Source organism: Leguminivora glycinivorella, chromosome 9 (genome assembly GCF_023078275.1).
Source record: "Leguminivora glycinivorella isolate SPB_JAAS2020 chromosome 9, LegGlyc_1.1, whole genome shotgun sequence".
In the NCBI taxonomy this organism is placed as follows: Eukaryota; Metazoa; Arthropoda; class Insecta; order Lepidoptera; family Tortricidae; genus Leguminivora; species Leguminivora glycinivorella.
Window position 1 is genome coordinate 5,439,743 of NC_062979.1, and position 17,665 is coordinate 5,457,407.

The 17,665-nt window shown below is 35.8% G+C and overlaps 1 protein-coding gene and 1 long non-coding RNA gene across 3 annotated transcripts in view; one reads left to right on the top strand and one right to left on the bottom strand.

The window, feature by feature from the left end:
* The window catches only part of LOC125229565 (leucine zipper putative tumor suppressor 2 homolog), a 192,084-nt gene that overhangs the window by 7,476 nt on the left and 166,943 nt on the right, over positions 1 to 17,665 (top strand). The window lies entirely within an intron of this gene.
* LOC125229576 lies at positions 7,242 to 10,344 on the bottom strand. Its single transcript, XR_007177418.1, has 4 exons — positions 10,000 to 10,344; positions 9,529 to 9,658; positions 8,994 to 9,068; positions 7,242 to 7,339 (listed from the first exon to the last, which is right to left on the bottom strand). It is a non-coding gene; the product is annotated as an uncharacterized LOC125229576 (long non-coding RNA).

Sequence of the window (17,665 nt, forward strand, 5' to 3'; positions counted from 1 at the left end):
TGCGTTTTCACATTATCCGATCCGATATCGGATGTCGGACCGATATCCCATACATTACAGGCGCCATCTTGGATTTTTTCTATTGAAATCCTTCCGACATCCGATATCGGATAATGTGAAAACGGTCTTAAGCGGAAAAGGCTCCGTTCCAGAGCTCCTCCTCCTTTTGACTCGCGTTTCACCTGTGACAGATGTCGCAAAAGGTGTCGTGCTGCCATCGGACTACTAAGCCGCCAAAGACGATGTACCGGCACCACACAATAAAATCACTGCAACAATCATCTGCTAAGATGTCGTGGCCAATGATGAAGTACTTGAATATTCAAATAGGCAACTATTGCGTTACAACACAAATACTTAGGTACCTACCTACACAAAGTAACTTGACACAGCGTTGGTAATGCATGAAACATAGTACGACATGCGCAAATTGGAGTTGTAGGCTGCTAGTAAGCGTTAATGATACCTGAGCGATTTTGCGTCGGAAGTCCGAAAGTAAAACTTACCAAATTACTTACATAGTACTTATGCGGTGTGGCAGGCAAGCATGGTCGCGTGATAAATGATAAAACATAAGGCTGTCTCTATGCCAGGTGTAATGTAACAACCTGTACCTATGTAGTTATGTAGGTATCAATATTGTGTTCACATCTAAATATATTTAAGTATATTATATATTCGGAACCACCAAGAGAACCATGGTCGTGACATCTTAAGATTCTTGAGCCACGATTTTCCGTCGACGTGAGAAGACGTCTTTGACGGCCAAATAGCCAAGATAAGAATCGAGAGACGATCAAGCTAGGCTAGACCAACGGGAAACGGGGTGATTTCAACACTTCGTACAAAATTTTGCCTCTCTTTCGCACTTGCATACGAATTAATAAGTGCGACAAAGAAGCCAAACCTAGCAAAGCGGTTGACCCTAAGTTTCGACACTAGTACGCAACTTAGATTATCTATTCACGAGAAAAGATAAACTGCGTGACGAAGAATGGCTGGTGCTTTGATTTCAGCGTTCTTAGTTAATTATGCCCTCAGTACATTAGTTGAGTAAGAACATGTACGTTAACTAGACAATTTGCATAATGTAAGTATTGTGAATAGTTAAGATGAGCATGATACTCCTACATTTTAAAGGCGTCATGTTTCTCGCATCAATTTGCTTAAACTTTTTCTTTTCGACAATGTACATGATCAAACATCGCGAGGAGAATCAAAAACATGATTTTTTCTATCAAAACATGGTAAAGGCGTTTGCCGTAAAGGAAGCATTTGATCAACGATAAGCAACAAAATATCCGTCCGATGGCTATCAGAGAAAGCACACATCGTGTTTATGGCCTGGTGTGGACAATGGGTAATTACTGGGCTTATTCCAAGCCCTAGGACTTACCAGTTTATACCAGAACTAGGTGACTGTTATACTTTTTGACCAGTTTTAACAATACTTGTTTTAGCTGTAGGTTTCTTTTCAGTCTGTCAAAAAAGAGTAGTTTAAAATGTGGCAACATTTTAGTGTTATCCCGTTTAAATCAGTATAGTGTGAAAAAATGTGACGACAGTACGATGTTCCCAGTCCTACTTTTAAATTCCTACCCTTTTTTGTGTACCAACCATGTGTCTTCCTAGGATTATGTTATATGTATCATGTGTTTGAAATTATTTTTTTGCACTTTTTAATAATACCTACTACCTAACTGATGATTACCTACCTTATACATATTGGATATAGCGAATTTTTTATTTCATAAACCAATTTACAACATAACACACGCAGGTTGAGACTTCCTAGTAAGTATTTATAATAAATACCTGTGACAGGAAGCCCCGCTCTTCCTCAATTTTCAACTACATTTATTTGTACACAGTTAAAGATTTGAGATGTGAGTGTGTGTGTGTGTGTGTGTGTGTGTGTGTGTGTGTGTGTGTGTGTGTGTGTGTGTGTGTGTGTGTGTGTGTGTGTGTGTGTGTGTGTGTGTGTGTGTGTGTGTGCGTGCGTGCGTGCGTGCGTGTGTGTGTGTGCGTGAGTGTGTGTGCGTGCGTGCGTGCGTGCGTTAGTATTTTCGAAAAGTGTACAAACTATTAGTATTTTCGAAAAGTGTACAAACTACAAAAAATTGTAAGTACTGTAAGGTGCGTTAAAAAGTTAAATTCATTATTTTTCAGCTAAAAGAAAAATCAAGAAATTAAGGTTTGATTTCAAAAAAACTTCACTGCACCTATATGTATATATAACCTGCAAAATATTCGTCGTCAAATATCATTCTCAAACTGTAGCTCTGAAGGCGATTACAATGCAACAGGCAGGACTCATCTAAGGCTATCTACAATCTAGGAACACTAATAAGGCTGATTTGTGCTTCGTTTCCTCTTTGTAAAAGGTATTAACTACGCTCCAAATTCGCACAGTTGCTTCTTTCTTCGCGATCTAGACAGCAAAGTTGCAAATACAATGCAGCTGGTTTATACACTTTATATGCCATTGTTTTAAAATTTAGCTGAGCGTTTATTAAATTTAGCTTCATATTCGTTGGTTCCTTGTTATGTAGTTGTTTGTGAAACGTTTTTAATTTATTATGCGATTCAGCTTTGCACCGACTTCTAGTTCTAACGTAGGTATGTTAGGTTAGGGCGGAAGAGTTGGTGGCGCATTGTAGTGTTATAAGTATTATGCCTTATTACATGTCTACATTTATACTCTTTGTATACTCTCTATGTATTACTACTCTATGATGCTAGTATATAAGAGCTGTATCCACCCATATATAGGATTGCAATAGTGTGGGATGTTAAAGAACACGACCAATCGGTTATAAGTACGCCTTTATTCTGGATATTGTTCCTAAGTGCTAACGTTTATATAATACTAAGGCTATGTGAGAGTGTGTGTGGCTTAGCGCACACTACAGCATACAATAAAGCGGACAATAAGCACTTAGTAAATACGGGGTGTGTTTTCGTTCACCTGGAGTAATTTACGAAATGAATACACACCCTGTTTTTATTGAATTCCGTTAATTTTAAGGGAAGGTTCTTTAGATCAAATACAAATAATTTCTCTAAGAAACTGACGTCTTAACTCTTAGTGCGTTTTCACATTATCCGATCCGATATCGGATGTCGGACCGATATCCCATACATTACAGGATCTTGGCGAAGACATCCGATATCGATCGGCGGTCTTACGGTTATTGAGTTGTTAAAAAAACAAAAATAATTACTGAACACGTTGTGACAAGCCTTTACCACTTCCTAATGTTATTTGTTTTGACATGTGCCATCAATCAATTGACACTAACTTGAATATTATTCAGGGTCTCTCACACTAATTAATTCATTTATTATGTATGAAAACTTTTTTTTGACTAAAAGTGTATACAGAGTGGTTCTGATACCGAACCTAACGACGTCGAATTTAACGGAAAACAAAAAAAACACAGTGTATTTATTACTAGGTGTTTTTGTAATGGACAGCGAAGTCGTGATGGCGAAAAAGTTGGTTGTTTCATTCATATTTGCAGTCTGACTTTGACATGTAGTCTCATAGTAAAAGTTGATGCATAAGTATTTACTGCTCTGTAATATACTGCAGGTGACAAAAGAACTCCTGTATGATGTTACCCTTTTTGAAATACTTATAATTAAATGTAGTGTTTACCTAAAATATATAAATTTCATAGAATAATGTGAATCGAACAACTAAATAACTAAATACATACAATCATGTAAAAAGGTATTAAGTAGTGTAACAGAACAAGCGTCTATGACGAGGAAATGGACTCGTTATTACATATAAAACTTACGGCGAATCAACTTTTCCTTGACCAACTTTTTGGTGCATATTTCCTTCGGGATTTCATTGAATATTTTAACAAACAATATCTTTGAAGCTTTATCACATGTTTAGTCACGTTTTCACTCATCAAATTCACTATTATTTGATGCAAAACAGGTTGAAAAAAACGTATTTATCAACAAACTACGTTCACATGGACGGAATACTGACACTGACAGTTGTCAGCTGCGTAACGTTCCGATATTATGTCTTGATTTCAATCACAGGTCATAAAAGTTCATAATGATTAGTAGTATACTTTCTGGATGTGTTTAATGTAGCATTTAGAAACAAAAATGATATTTTACTGCGTATTTGATCTACAAATCTAACAAAAAAATATCTGCATACCTAACTAACCGCAATACATAACTCTTCGTCGCTTAACTAGGTATCAATAAAATTATTCCTATATCACTTTGGAACACGTGCAGTCATGCAGATGTTACTATTGAGAAGCAAAAACGTACGTGCTGAGATGTCTTGGACATTAATGCCTAAGGCGTACGACTTAGTAAACAAAACAGTTACGACCTTTTTCTTATAAGTGTAATTTAGCGGCTATCCATTGTTATTTGTCGCCAGTAGCTCTTTTGTCGCTCTTTTGTAGCCCTTTTGTAGCTCTTTTGTCGCTCTTTTGTAGCCCTTTTGTAGCCCTTTTGTCGCTCTTTTGTAGCTCTTTTGTCGCTCTTTTGTAGCCAGTCGCTCTTTTGTAGCCCTTTTGTCGCTCTTTTGTAGCCATTTTGTAGCCCTTTTGTCGCTCTTTTGTAGCTCTTTTGTCGCTCTTTTGTAGCCAGTCGCTCTTTTGTAGCCTTTTTGTCGCCCTTTTGTAGCCCTTTTGTAGCCCTTTTGTCGCTCTTTTGTAGCTCTTTTGTCGCTCATTTTTATCTATAAAAGGGTCGGAGCGAGCCGACGCGCGTCATTCTTAAAATATCTACAAGACTAACAGTGTCTCTGGCTTTCGTGTGTTATACTGGTGAGTGAAGTTATTCTGCTATTGTTTCTCTGTTTGTACTTACTTGGAAATTATTCTAAGTGATTGTAAACTTTGAAATTGTGTCTCTGTTTGGTTGTGCGAAGACAATATCTTTGTACAGTTGAACTTAGGCTTGTAGTGGAATTGCTTTACTGTCAGTTGTGGGGTTATTTTAGTGTTCTATTTATAGTGTAGTGTTACATTTAAATTGATGTGTGTAGTGAAGTTTTCTGTGCTTTGTTTCATGAGTGCCGTCAAGCAATACAAAGACTGGGTCGATGTATGGCTGGTGCTTGGAGATAAGTCTGTGTTTGGTTTTGTAGGGAGTAATTCTTGCAAAACTAAGCTTAGATTATAGCACGTAAAGGAAACTTCATTCGTTTGTTTAGTTGGTCAGTAAAATTGAATTTAGTAATTTTCTATGGGGTTATTTTGTGAAAGTTATAAGCCAGATCATTGTTTGTGACAGACTGTTGTCCGGCTAGGCGCTTCTTCCCTTACGGTGTCAAATAAGAGGCGTTTAGGGGTCTTTTTGTTCCAAGTGGAGGGCTTGGACGCTTTTCTATACTTACAAAAGCGTATTTTCTCACCGGTCTCAAAGAGTCCAACTGTTAGATGGAAGTGAGGACTTTCACGATTGACGAAAGGCATTAGGAGTAATCCTTGCTCACTGAAGTCGGCAGTATTTGAGGCTGGGGTCCTATATATATATATATATTTATTTACTCGGTGCTCTGGTCCATGCTGGCGTTGGTCGCTGGGGATTTCGGTTGTGATTGATCCATATCTAAGTAAAGTTTGATCGCAGCTGGGTCTCCCATGTGGCTGGTACTGGTGTGTCCTAGAATACTGGATATATACACGGATAGGGCGATCTACTCTCTGCTACCCTAGCCCGCGGGCAAGAGCAGAGGGGGGGATCTGACCGACACAAGCCTATAGGTTGCCTATCTCAGCTTCGCTGGCTGAACTGTACAGTTCTAGTAGGGATACACTTGTACATATTCTGAACACAAGATCTATGGTAAGTGAGGGTCTGTGTTTCAGATATGTTAGAGTAGGGAAAACAATAGGATTAGGGTAGCGTCACACACTATTTCTATGAAATTAGGGCTGTTTTACGATTGGTTTTGAAGTATAATTGATAGGCGTGTATTTATATGGTTTTAATGGACTTTAAATGTGGTGTTTACTATCTTAAAATATGTGGTAAAACTGGTAATTTATAAAAACTCTTATTACTTAATTTATTTGAGTGAAATTAATAATTGTGGTAGCAATTTCTGATTTTTCGGTGTGGCTGCGGGACACTTAGTGTTGCTAACTAGTTTTTCAAGGTAAATTCTATCAAATTGGCTAGGGAAACAAACTGTCTTTGGAATAAAAGGATTTTTTTGTTATAGGGCCCAGTGGCATGCGAGCGCCGTCCACTGATGGAAAGTCTAAAGCTTAGAAAAGTTTGACTTACTTATTTCTTATAAAAGTTAGCAACTGCTCGGTGTTTCGATAAAACATTAGAAAGATTGAGAAGTTATGGTCTATTAGCAGTACTGGGGAACGGGGGGTTTAGCTAGGGACAAGAAACAAAATAAAAAAGGGGTTAGTTTGTAGATAGATAGCCCTTCAGGCTTACTTGCTTAGGATCCTGATAAAGTGGTTTGATCAGGTCAGGGGTCCCATACCGAATCGCAAGCCCTTGCCCAAACCGGGACCACTAATAAGGCGTAGCGGATGATTACCAAAATATTTTTTAATATTTATTTCATGTATGTTTCACTCACTAACTTTTATACTAAAAATTTCTTCATCACGTCATTAATTTTCTCACATATAAATTTCTAGGTCTAAATCTGATAAAATACTCTTCTATAACACTATGTTATTATGCTACAATAACCTTTATTCTTCTTTAAAATATAAATAAATAAAAATTTAAATATTAGTCAAAAATACAGCTGATACTCATTAAAGGATCTAGGTTATCGCGGTTCACATCGAAGGGTTCTACTTATTCACGCTAGACGATCACAAGGCCAAATTTACGGGGTATATTTAAAGGGGGGTTAGCTATACTGTTGGTTAGCCAAGTAAGTAAGTAAATAAGTAAAGGTGAGCGGAGATTTAGTTACATTTGGTTCCGTGACCAAGGGATCTAAGATGTGCTCTGTAGAACACATCTTGGATACCAAGGTTTACAAATAAATAATAGGAAGTAGCCGTTGCAAGGTTACTTTTGGTGCCGAGCAACCAGAATTTTAATAACCTTATTTTATTAGCCTTACCAGGCTACATTTGTTGTTGTGAAGACGAGTGGGTGTGCTGTATTTCTGACTTATTTCATCTCTAAATAAAACTCATATACCTAATATTTTTATTCAATCGCTATTTCATAAAAACAAAAATAACTTTATTGTTAATAAACACGTCTGTAGTTATTTTCTTCCATTGTTAATTCTTGCCGCGTTCCGGGCGAAGTCATGCATCGATGCGGAGTCAATTGTATGTTCATCTCCTTCCACTGGTATCTAAAAAAAAAAAAACATAGTAATAAAAGTAAAGTAGCGTAGTAAACTAAGACAAAAAAATATTTCTAGGAAATTAGTTCATAGTCGTAGTGGTTAAACATCGTCCCCAATAGGCGATTCGGGTTGCATTGCTACGTAGCAATTGTTGGCATTGGCGCATCTTGACGTTCCCTTGCGCCTGTGCGTAGTACTATTATTTATTCTGTGTCTTAATGTATGTTTTATGGCTGTTGTATAGGCGGAGCAGGTACTGGAAATACTAGGTACTTATATAGAAAAATACCCATGTATCTAAAATAATAGGAGGCGCGGAACTGTAACACTTTAGAAGAGTTTGCCACCTAGTGACCGGAATTGGAAACATAAGTGTGTGAACTATGTACAATAGCAATAGAATTTCATGTTAAAACAAATAGTTCTCTATATGTCTAGTACATTTTCATAGCAGGCTCTGCCATCTTCAGGGCTATTTTGAAAGCTCGCATCACGTTTGCACTTTACATTGGAGATCGGATAGCTTCGATGCTGTCTTATATAGTCCATGAACACTCTCTGATGTTATGTATGTTCCTGGAAGGCGGCTGTTATACAGAATTTCATTTATAGGCAGGATAACTACTAGTTAGGACAGTAAGTAGGTCGTTATCATAATCTAGGTGTAAGACTATATTATCCCAGATAACCTAGGATACCTAAGCCCTAGATTTAAGACCTAGTAATACAAGAAGATAGGCTCTAGTCTAATGGCTATGGGGGCGCGATTATTCATTGTCGCGCTGAAGTACAATATTATATGGGGCGCCCCGCCATTTTTCTATGAATACTGAATAGCTACACGCATGTTATACTATGACAGTACCTCCTTCGATGGATGGTTTGTTTGCATTTCAGTTGTAACTCTATAATCTAAAATTTGGCTGACAGGATTTCATACATCATACAATAATTTGGCATATTGTTTGTACGGTTTGTACCAAATATTGTCACTGTAGTGCAGCCATGAGAAGAACAGGTTTCTGTCTGTTAAGATATAGGTATTAATCATTTTAGGACTAATTTAAGTTCATTAACTTATAAGTTGTCATACATTTTCATATTACATCCGTGGTAGACAGGCATACGTCCCTCTTGATGGTGAGAGGTCACTGTAGCCTATATCTGCCAATTATTTCAATAAATTAAATGCACAGTGCGAATTTCAACTTTCTATAAGTATATATTTTTGCTATAGTACAAACAAGTATGTATGTATGAACAATATTTTCAACTGGTACACATGACATGTTATCTCACTTAGATTGTGTACACAGCTTTTATACGGAACCTTACACTGTCGCAATATTTCACGGATCAGGCATATGCCAAATGCCAACATACATATTTTATTAGTTAAGTTAAATAGCTACACAATCGTCACCAGATTTCCTACAAAATTACCAGCATCTGGGAGGTCGTACCTTGCCATACCTTAACTCCACCACTGCTTGATCATTGTCACAATTGCTTAATGAATTTCATGAAAATTGATTGAAATTTGTAATATTCCTGTTAAGTAGGCATAGATAATAAGCACTATTATCATTATAAAACCATATTTTACTGAGGTTCAGAAATAGTATGTGGTATGTGGTACACATTAAGTATGTAAACCTACCTAACATGACCGGGTCCAGTCTGATTGTCGGATTACTTTGTTACTGGTAGTGCAGATTAGTGAGTCCTCAGTACACTGAAAGGAAATAGTCAGACATTAGAAATATTCATATAGATAGTGTAAGAAAAGGGTTTAGTTTTAGAGTAAGGTTCTGCCAAATAGGGTTCAATATTATTTCATTTATCTATTCACGGGGGCGCGTCGCTTAATTTTTGGAACTAAGACACGCCCATGAGAAATATTGTGTCAGAAAAAACAACGCATACAGCAAAATGTACAAAAGGAAAAAAAATATTAAAAAGTTTGAGAACCCCTGCCTAGCAGTTCATATCTACATGAGCTAGGACATAAATGAGTTAGTAATAAGGTTGCTTAACCAATAAAATTAGGATAAATTAATGTAAGTTTAATTTTCACTTCATTGCTTATTGCCATCGCTATACTTCGCCTAAATTATCTAAATATAATATTAATGCCATGAGCTATTAACTTTTAAATTTAATAAATAGTACGAGCTATTATAAAATATAAGTACCTTTCATTTATATGAAGTCAGTAGATATATGGGGAACGGTCCGTGACCACGCACTGGGGATTCCTCAGTCAACCTGCATGTTGCCGACAGCTGGTTGATGTTCTTCGAGGATGGTTACCCATTTCATATACTGAAAATTTATACATACACTATTTAAACTCAATGTAGCAGAAATACAATCTATGCTAAGTCTGGATTTTTAGTCTACATAATTTTATTTAAGTATCAGACGTCAAGTTTTATCTTTGAAAAATACAAAATTAAAGTTTGGACAAGTTTCAATGCCTATTTTTAAATGCCATGACATTCGTTAGAGGTCCTACAAATATTATTTTCCATAGCCCATAAGCCAGCGCTTCAGAAAAATAATTGAGAAGTTTATATGTTGGTACGGAAACAACGTTACAATTTCCAAGAACAGTTAGGTAGCCTAGATCAAATAAATTAGTCGAACATATTTTTAATGCTTACCGTTTAACCAAGGTATGTTCAGTTTCTATAAATATTGATTTCCATAAATTTGTGGCAGATGTGTAGAAATATCGGGCATTGTAAACTTTCCAGAGAAATTCCAATTAGATGTTGAAACTGAAAAATCGAACAACCATGTAAACCTCATTGAAAGTAACAAATATATTTTGTTAGTTAGGCCTATTTCACGTACATTTAGATCCTCTTAGGGAATGTGAAAGTCAGAAAGTAACGTGGGAAATTTACTAATCATTAATTTATCTGACGATAAAACAACGAAATAAGCAACATTTCACCATATATATTTGGTCTATTTATTGTAGTTCGCAAGTATGTTCTGCTGGGTTTCGAAAACAACGACTTGTTTGAAAACACATCAAATAATAAAACAAGGACTTACCTTTCTTGAAGAGCTGCGTTGAAGTAGGTAACTTAATAATTTTATCAGTGGAGACATGGCCCGTTAAGACATCCTTTGCATGGGCTGTTTGCTCATTAGATCATGAGTATGAGCACTAAATTCTTCTATTATCTTGATGAGAAACACAACAAAACACATGTCCATTGCATTCACGTTTTTTTTTTTTCAACAATAATGTCATGTCAATTTCGTAACCTCACTTTCGCTAACGGAAAATTACATTGCAATTGCAGTTCAGAGTTCAATTTGATAAAACAGGCTCACTTTGTCGACAAAATTATTTAGAAGTAACGCGTGTTTAGGGCAAATAATGTTTTGTTTGCATTTTCTTAGTTTGCTAAATGACAAAATGGCGAATATGGACGGTTCATGACCGGCGTCGGCGCAGAATTGCCTGTCGTATTGTTTAAGCAGATTAAAATAAAGCGAATATTTAAATAATTCTAGTTGTAGATCACGTAATTAATAATGAGCTAAAGAAAACAAAAACGGATCTGCCATTTTTTCGCGAACAAGCGGATTAGCGGTAAGCATGACATAGATTAGAGAAAATAATTTAACCACAGATAACATATATCTTCGCCAAAAGGTGTTCTATCGGTGACATTACACAAACTATCATTGTTTTTAAGTTGGTACGCTTGATCGGTCATACAATTTTCGACAAAAAATATTCAGTAATTCAGTAATTTATTGTCCGGTGTTGTCATTTACAAAACTTTACTTCATTTTTCTCTACTTCATTATAGTAAAATTAATACAATAGATGTATTTAAATACAAAAGATTTTGTTAATTTAATTTTCTATTGCTTAAATCACATCAAACTATTCAAGTTGTGTAGATTTTGAACGGTATTTTGTAAATAGGGCCTAACACATGTCCCCTTACAAGTGCGGTCCGACCGTCTGTTAGATCCTTAAAGAATCTCACAATATATTTTTTTTTAAAACCTGGTCACACTATAATCTAAGTTGCGTACACGCAATTTCCTACGCATTTAATGTTTGTGACTACTAAAAACACATTAGTGTGTTTACAATGAAAATACGCCCATGAGGACAATTGTAAAAGAAAAAAAAAACGGTTAAGGATGACAATATTGACAGTGACAGTTCCTTACGAAAAAAAATCTGAGCGCGAAGTTATTAAATTTTATTTAAGAAAACGATTTCACAGAAATTACAGTGTTGTGTAGCTTCCAATAATTAGTATAGTTGATTGTGTAGAAGCACGTGTGATTTTTAGTGACGTCTTATTATCACACGAAGAGAAATGTGGGACGTTCGAGTTGAAGTACCCGGCTTTTGATGTCAACTAACGGAGGAGTAAGAGTTTTTGAGCCTGGTCTCATACCTGCTCATAGGACCAACGTGTTACTGAAGATTTTCAATATGATTATGTTGTTATTGGTCCCATATTATGCCACACTACGCAGAAGAATGGAACAGAAAATGAGGATCAAGAAAAATACATATATGTAAGTGTTCAAAACCCCAGTTAATTTACCCTACGAGTATTTTTATTTTATCAAGCAAACAAGACGGAGTTTTATAGTCTGCAGTAATTTTTGAGTTAGAAAAATTAAAGTCACTTAGCGATCAGACATCATATTTGAGGAAAATGAAAAAAAAAAAAAATTGTAGGTGAACGTAAATGAGACGTATGTCTCATATGGTTAAAGTACCTAGATGGTCCTGCAACCTTAGTTGGCAAATATTTTTGGAAAATATTTTGACCTTGTGATTTTTATTTTATCTTTCCCTCTGTTTATTGGAACGTCTATAACTTAGCTTTAGTTTCAACCTAAGATAGATTCTTACCACAGCAGTGTTTCTGTCATTGAACATAGTGGATCAGCGAGGACGGTGGAAACATGCGGTGAAAACTTCAGTGTGTGTTTAAGTGCATGCTTAGTAACGCTAGTGAAATAACAAGTGTTTATGATATTCGATTTATGCAATATTTTATTTTTTGACCAATGATTGGACAAATAAGGACTAGCCAACTTTAGAGTTGAAGAAATATTCATTGGTTTCAAGTTACTTGCTGTGTTCAAAAATAAGTAACTGGATCTTTTGCGGTTATGCTGATTGTGATCAAGTGTGCAACGTGTCTTCGGAAGAGGTTTCATGGTGTCCTGGGTTATGACACCGACTGAGAAGAGAATAGTTTGGAAAATTTTGAAATATTACCAGGAGGCCAGCAGGATTTAACCATCATCATTAGCTACTCAAGAACCCATCATAGAACTAGCCAAGTATGAAGGAGAAAAAAGGAAGAGAGACACCTTTGACCAAGTTCCTCAACCCATTGTCGTGTTTGTTAACAATTTGCTAAGTTTGCTGCAACTGCAAATGCCATGAAGAAGAAATAATTTGTCTGAGGTTACAAAACTTTCGGGGCATGTTATACAATATTGAAGACATAGAATAGGACAATACAAGTTTTAAGCTCGTTTCAAGAAAAAAATCATTATTTTGTTATATTATTATTCAATCAAATAAAAGTATTTTGAACCTACTTATGCCATCATTTTGTATTTTATCATAAGGCAATTAAAACCAAAATAAAATTTTGCAGATAGTTTGAAAAAAAAAAGGGAATATATTTTAACAAAACCACATCAAATTTGATGTTACATTATATTTTACAAAAAAATATCAAAACCATATCAAAATTAAGGATACATCATATTTTGCGGGAAAAAATTGAAAATATGAAAACCACTTCAAAACTGCAATTACTTTTTTTGCAAAATTGTATTATGCGTTTATTATGAACATTACATGATGTGTAATGTAAATTTTATGAGTACATTGGTTACAAGTCAATGACTTCTTAGTAAAGAATGTTTATTTATTGCGACATACTTATGTGGAACATTATTATTTTTCTTTCTTATCATCATCATCATTATCATTATTTTAAATGCGTCATGAGTTTTTCAAAATTTTATTGAGATTCACTGTTATTATTATAGGGGTGGTAGAAGTCAAAATTTTGACTAAAATTAATTTTAATTCTATAGTGATATGAGTGTGATAAAGGGCCTTATTGGCTAGCCCATCGTAAAGTTTCACTGTCATTTAGTAGTTTCATTCCTAGGATTATAAAGTGGTGTATGGTGGATGTAAATCTATAATACGGATTTTTTTTTATTATCTAGATAAAGAAGTCGGTTCATTATGTGGACAACAATTTTTTTTTTTTTATTTTTTTTGTATAGAGAATGTATTGAACATTCATTGTATGGTTGGATTCTTTTAATATAATCATAATTGGACATATAGTATCTAGTCTACCTGGGGTAGACATTAGAAAATTCAGAGCGGTGGATAAGCTATTTTTCATTTTAGTTATTACAGTTAGCAGTGATATTTATTATTTATGCGTTATCATTTTTTTTTACATTATATAGGGTGGTATACTGTACAATATCGGTAATCACCAGTGCAGATCCTCGTTTCTAAGCATAACTCGGTCAGTATTTTGTTCTACAAAGATCGGAGTAGGGAGGGCCACTATTTTGTTTAAGTGACTGTACTTACTTTTATAAATTTTTTGCATTTTATGCTATCAATTTTGCATTATGAACTGTAAAAAAAAAAAAAAAAACAACAAAGACAGGGAAATTGAAAGTAGGCTAGTGTTCTTACAGTAATTGACTCTAGTTAAAATGTGACCATAAAATATAATATTTTGTTTCGTACGAACATTTTATTTTTAGTATGTGCATCAAACAATTTTCACACATTGTCAAATTGTTTGCGGTTAGTAATTATTTTATAAAATTAAATATAGATGTATAAAATGAAACCTATCATAAATAAATTGAAATTTTCTTTGCCTTCGAGTCAGGGTAGAGTGGAGTAAAATGGGATACGTAAACTTTTGAAGTTATTGTGTAATTTTATTTCCATTTTTATTCGTTATTTTGATTACTTTTAAAAGCGTTGGCTTTCTGTTGAGATCGAGTGAAAGAGCGAATGAGGAAGTAAGAATGGTTACATTGTGTGTGTGTGTGTGAATAATTTAGAGATGATGAATGTTTATAGATGTAAGAATGTTTTGAATGGGATGAATGACTGAATGATGTGTGTCTTGAATGATTTTTTTTATGGAATGAGTGGATTGATACGGACAGACAGCGCTGGAAAGTGGTCAAAACTAGTTTGGTCGGAATTTGCGGGAACAAACAAGGGGGGAATTTTGGGAACACATTAGTCATAAAATTCTTATCGGTTAGGTTAAAATCCATTTGGATTCGACCCATTTCAAGGGTAGTTTTTCGTGGCTACTCACTCTACAAGGTAATAAGACCCATACTAAAACCACACACCTCATCTTGAATGGGATGTATTTGACAATCGACATATTTTAGGGCCGATATCGTCTAGTGAGAACGAGGCTCTTTTCAATATTTGTTTCCTTGTTATGTGTTCAAATATGTGAAGTTTAGTATCATCAAATCATTTCTTCATTTGATCATGATATGGTACCGAGTTGAGGTACATGCTTATGTCATTTAAGGTTTGTTTTATAAAAAAAAAAAAAACACATCCAAACAGATCTTAAGTCAGTATATTTTATTCAAGTATGAGACATGCGCCAAAACATGTGGCTGGAGTGAATAGGTAGAGAAATTGGTTTGAGTTCCGACAATGGAGATTGAAGGCTCTGGACTTATAATGAGAGCTCTAAAGGTTTCTTCGTAATTGCGTGGGAAGTTATTGTGAACTCGTTGAAATTATTACGATAATTATTCCGGTCCAACAGTGTGGATGGAATGAATATTCGCCGCGACCGGGGAACGAGCTAGCAAGAACGGGTTAATAGGACCTATCAGATTCACAACCTGGTATCCCTGGCGATGCGTGGACTCTGAGAAAGGGGTTATCATGGTTCATTGTCGAGATTCAGATGAGCTGATTTCAAAACTGAGTCGCTAGCAGTTGCGTAGTATTGGAATACACACCACACGATTAGAAATGGGGGATATTTCCGACTGATCTAGAGATATTTTTCTTTTATTCAATTTTATTGCTTCTTTTGCTAAGTGAGATTGGATTTTTTTACAAACCACTTTGTATTTTATAAAAGAAATCCAATCGGGGGCGAGTTGTAACAGAACAAGCGTCTATGACGAGGAAATGGACTCGTTATTACATATAAAACTTACGGCGAATCAACTTTTCCTTGACCAACTTTTTGGTGCATATTTCCTTCGGGATTTCATTGAATATTTTAACAAACAATATCTTTGAAGCTTTATCACATGTTTAGTCACGTTTTCACTCATCAAATTCACTATTATTTGATGCAAAACAGGTTGAAAAAACGTATTTATCAACAAACTACGTTCACATGGACGGAATACTGACACTGACAGTTGTCAGCTGCGTAACGTTCCGATATTATGTCTTGATTTCAATCACAGGTCATAAAAGTTCATAATGATTAGTAGTATACTTTCTGGATGTGTTTAATGTAGCATTTAGAAACAAAAATGATATTTTACTGCGTATTTGATCTACAAATCTAATTAAAACCCTTTAACAAAAAAATATCTGCATACCTAACTAACCGCAATACATAACTCTTCGTCGCTTAACTAGGTATCAATAAAATTATTCCTATATCACTTTGGAACACGTGCAGTCATGCAGATGTTACTATTGAGAAGCAAAAACGTACGTGCTGAGATGTCTTGGACATTAATGCCTAAGGCGTACGACTTAGTAAACAAAACAGTTACGACCTTTTTCTTATAAGTGTAATTTAGCGGCTATCCATTGTTATTTGTCGCCAGTAGCTCTTTTGTCGCTCTTTTGTAGCCCTTTTGTAGCTCTTTTGTCGCTCTTTTGTAGCCCTTTTGTAGCCCTTTTGTCGCTCTTTTGTAGCTCTTTTGTCGCTCTTTTGTAGCCAGTCGCTCTTTTGTAGCCCTTTTGTCGCTCTTTTGTAGCCATTTTGTAGCCCTTTTGTCGCTCTTTTGTAGCTCTTTTGTCGCTCTTTTGTAGCCAGTCGCTCTTTTGTAGCCTTTTTGTCGCCCTTTTGTAGCCCTTTTGTAGCCCTTTTGTCGCTCTTTTGTAGCTCTTTTGTCGCTCATTTTTATCTATAAAAGGGTCGGAGCGAGCCGACGCGCGTCATTCTTAAAATATCTACAAGACTAACAGTGTCTCTGGCTTTCGTGTGTTATACTGGTGAGTGAAGTTATTCTGCTATTGTTTCTCTGTTTGTACTTACTTGGAAATTATTCTAAGTGATTGTAAACTTTGAAATTGTGTCTCTGTTTGGTTGTGCGAAGACAATATCTTTGTACAGTTGAACTTAGGCTTGTAGTGGAATTGCTTTACTGTCAGTTGTGGGGTTATTTTAGTGTTCTATTTATAGTGTAGTGTTACATTTAAATTGATGTGTGTAGTGAAGTTTTCTGTGCTTTGTTTCATGAGTGCCGTCAAGCAATACAAAGACTGGGTCGATGTATGGCTGGTGCTTGGAGATAAGTCTGTGTTTGGTTTTGTAGGGAGTAATTCTTGCAAAACTAAGCTTAGATTATAGCACGTAAAGGAAACTTCATTCGTTTGTTTAGTTGGTCAGTAAAATTGAATTTAGTAATTTTCTATGGGGTTATTTTGTGAAAGTTATAAGCCAGATCATTGTTTGTGACAGACTGTTGTCCGGCTAGGCGCTTCTTCCCTTACGGTGTCAAATAAGAGGCGTTTAGGGGTCTTTTTGTTCCAAGTGGAGGGCTTGGACGCTTTTCTATACTTACAAAAGCGTATTTTCTCACCGGTCTCAAAGAGTCCAACTGTTAGATGGAAGTGAGGACTTTCACGATTGACGAAAGGCATTAGGAGTAATCCTTGCTCACTGAAGTCGGCAGTATTTGAGGCTGGGGTCCTATATATATATATATATTTATTTACTCGGTGCTCTGGTCCATGCTGGCGTTGGTCGCTGGGGATTTCGGTTGTGATTGATCCATATCTAAGTAAAGTTTGATCGCAGCTGGGTCTCCCATGTGGCTGGTACTGGTGTGTCCTAGAATACTGGATATATACACGGATAGGGCGATCTACTCTCTGCTACCCTAGCCCGCGGGCAAGAGCAGAGGGGGATCTGACCGACACAAGCCTATAGGTTGCCTATCTCAGCTTCGCTGGCTGAACTGTACAGTTCTAGTAGGGATACACTTGTACATATTCTGAACACAAGATCTATGGTAAGTGAGGGTCTGTGTTTC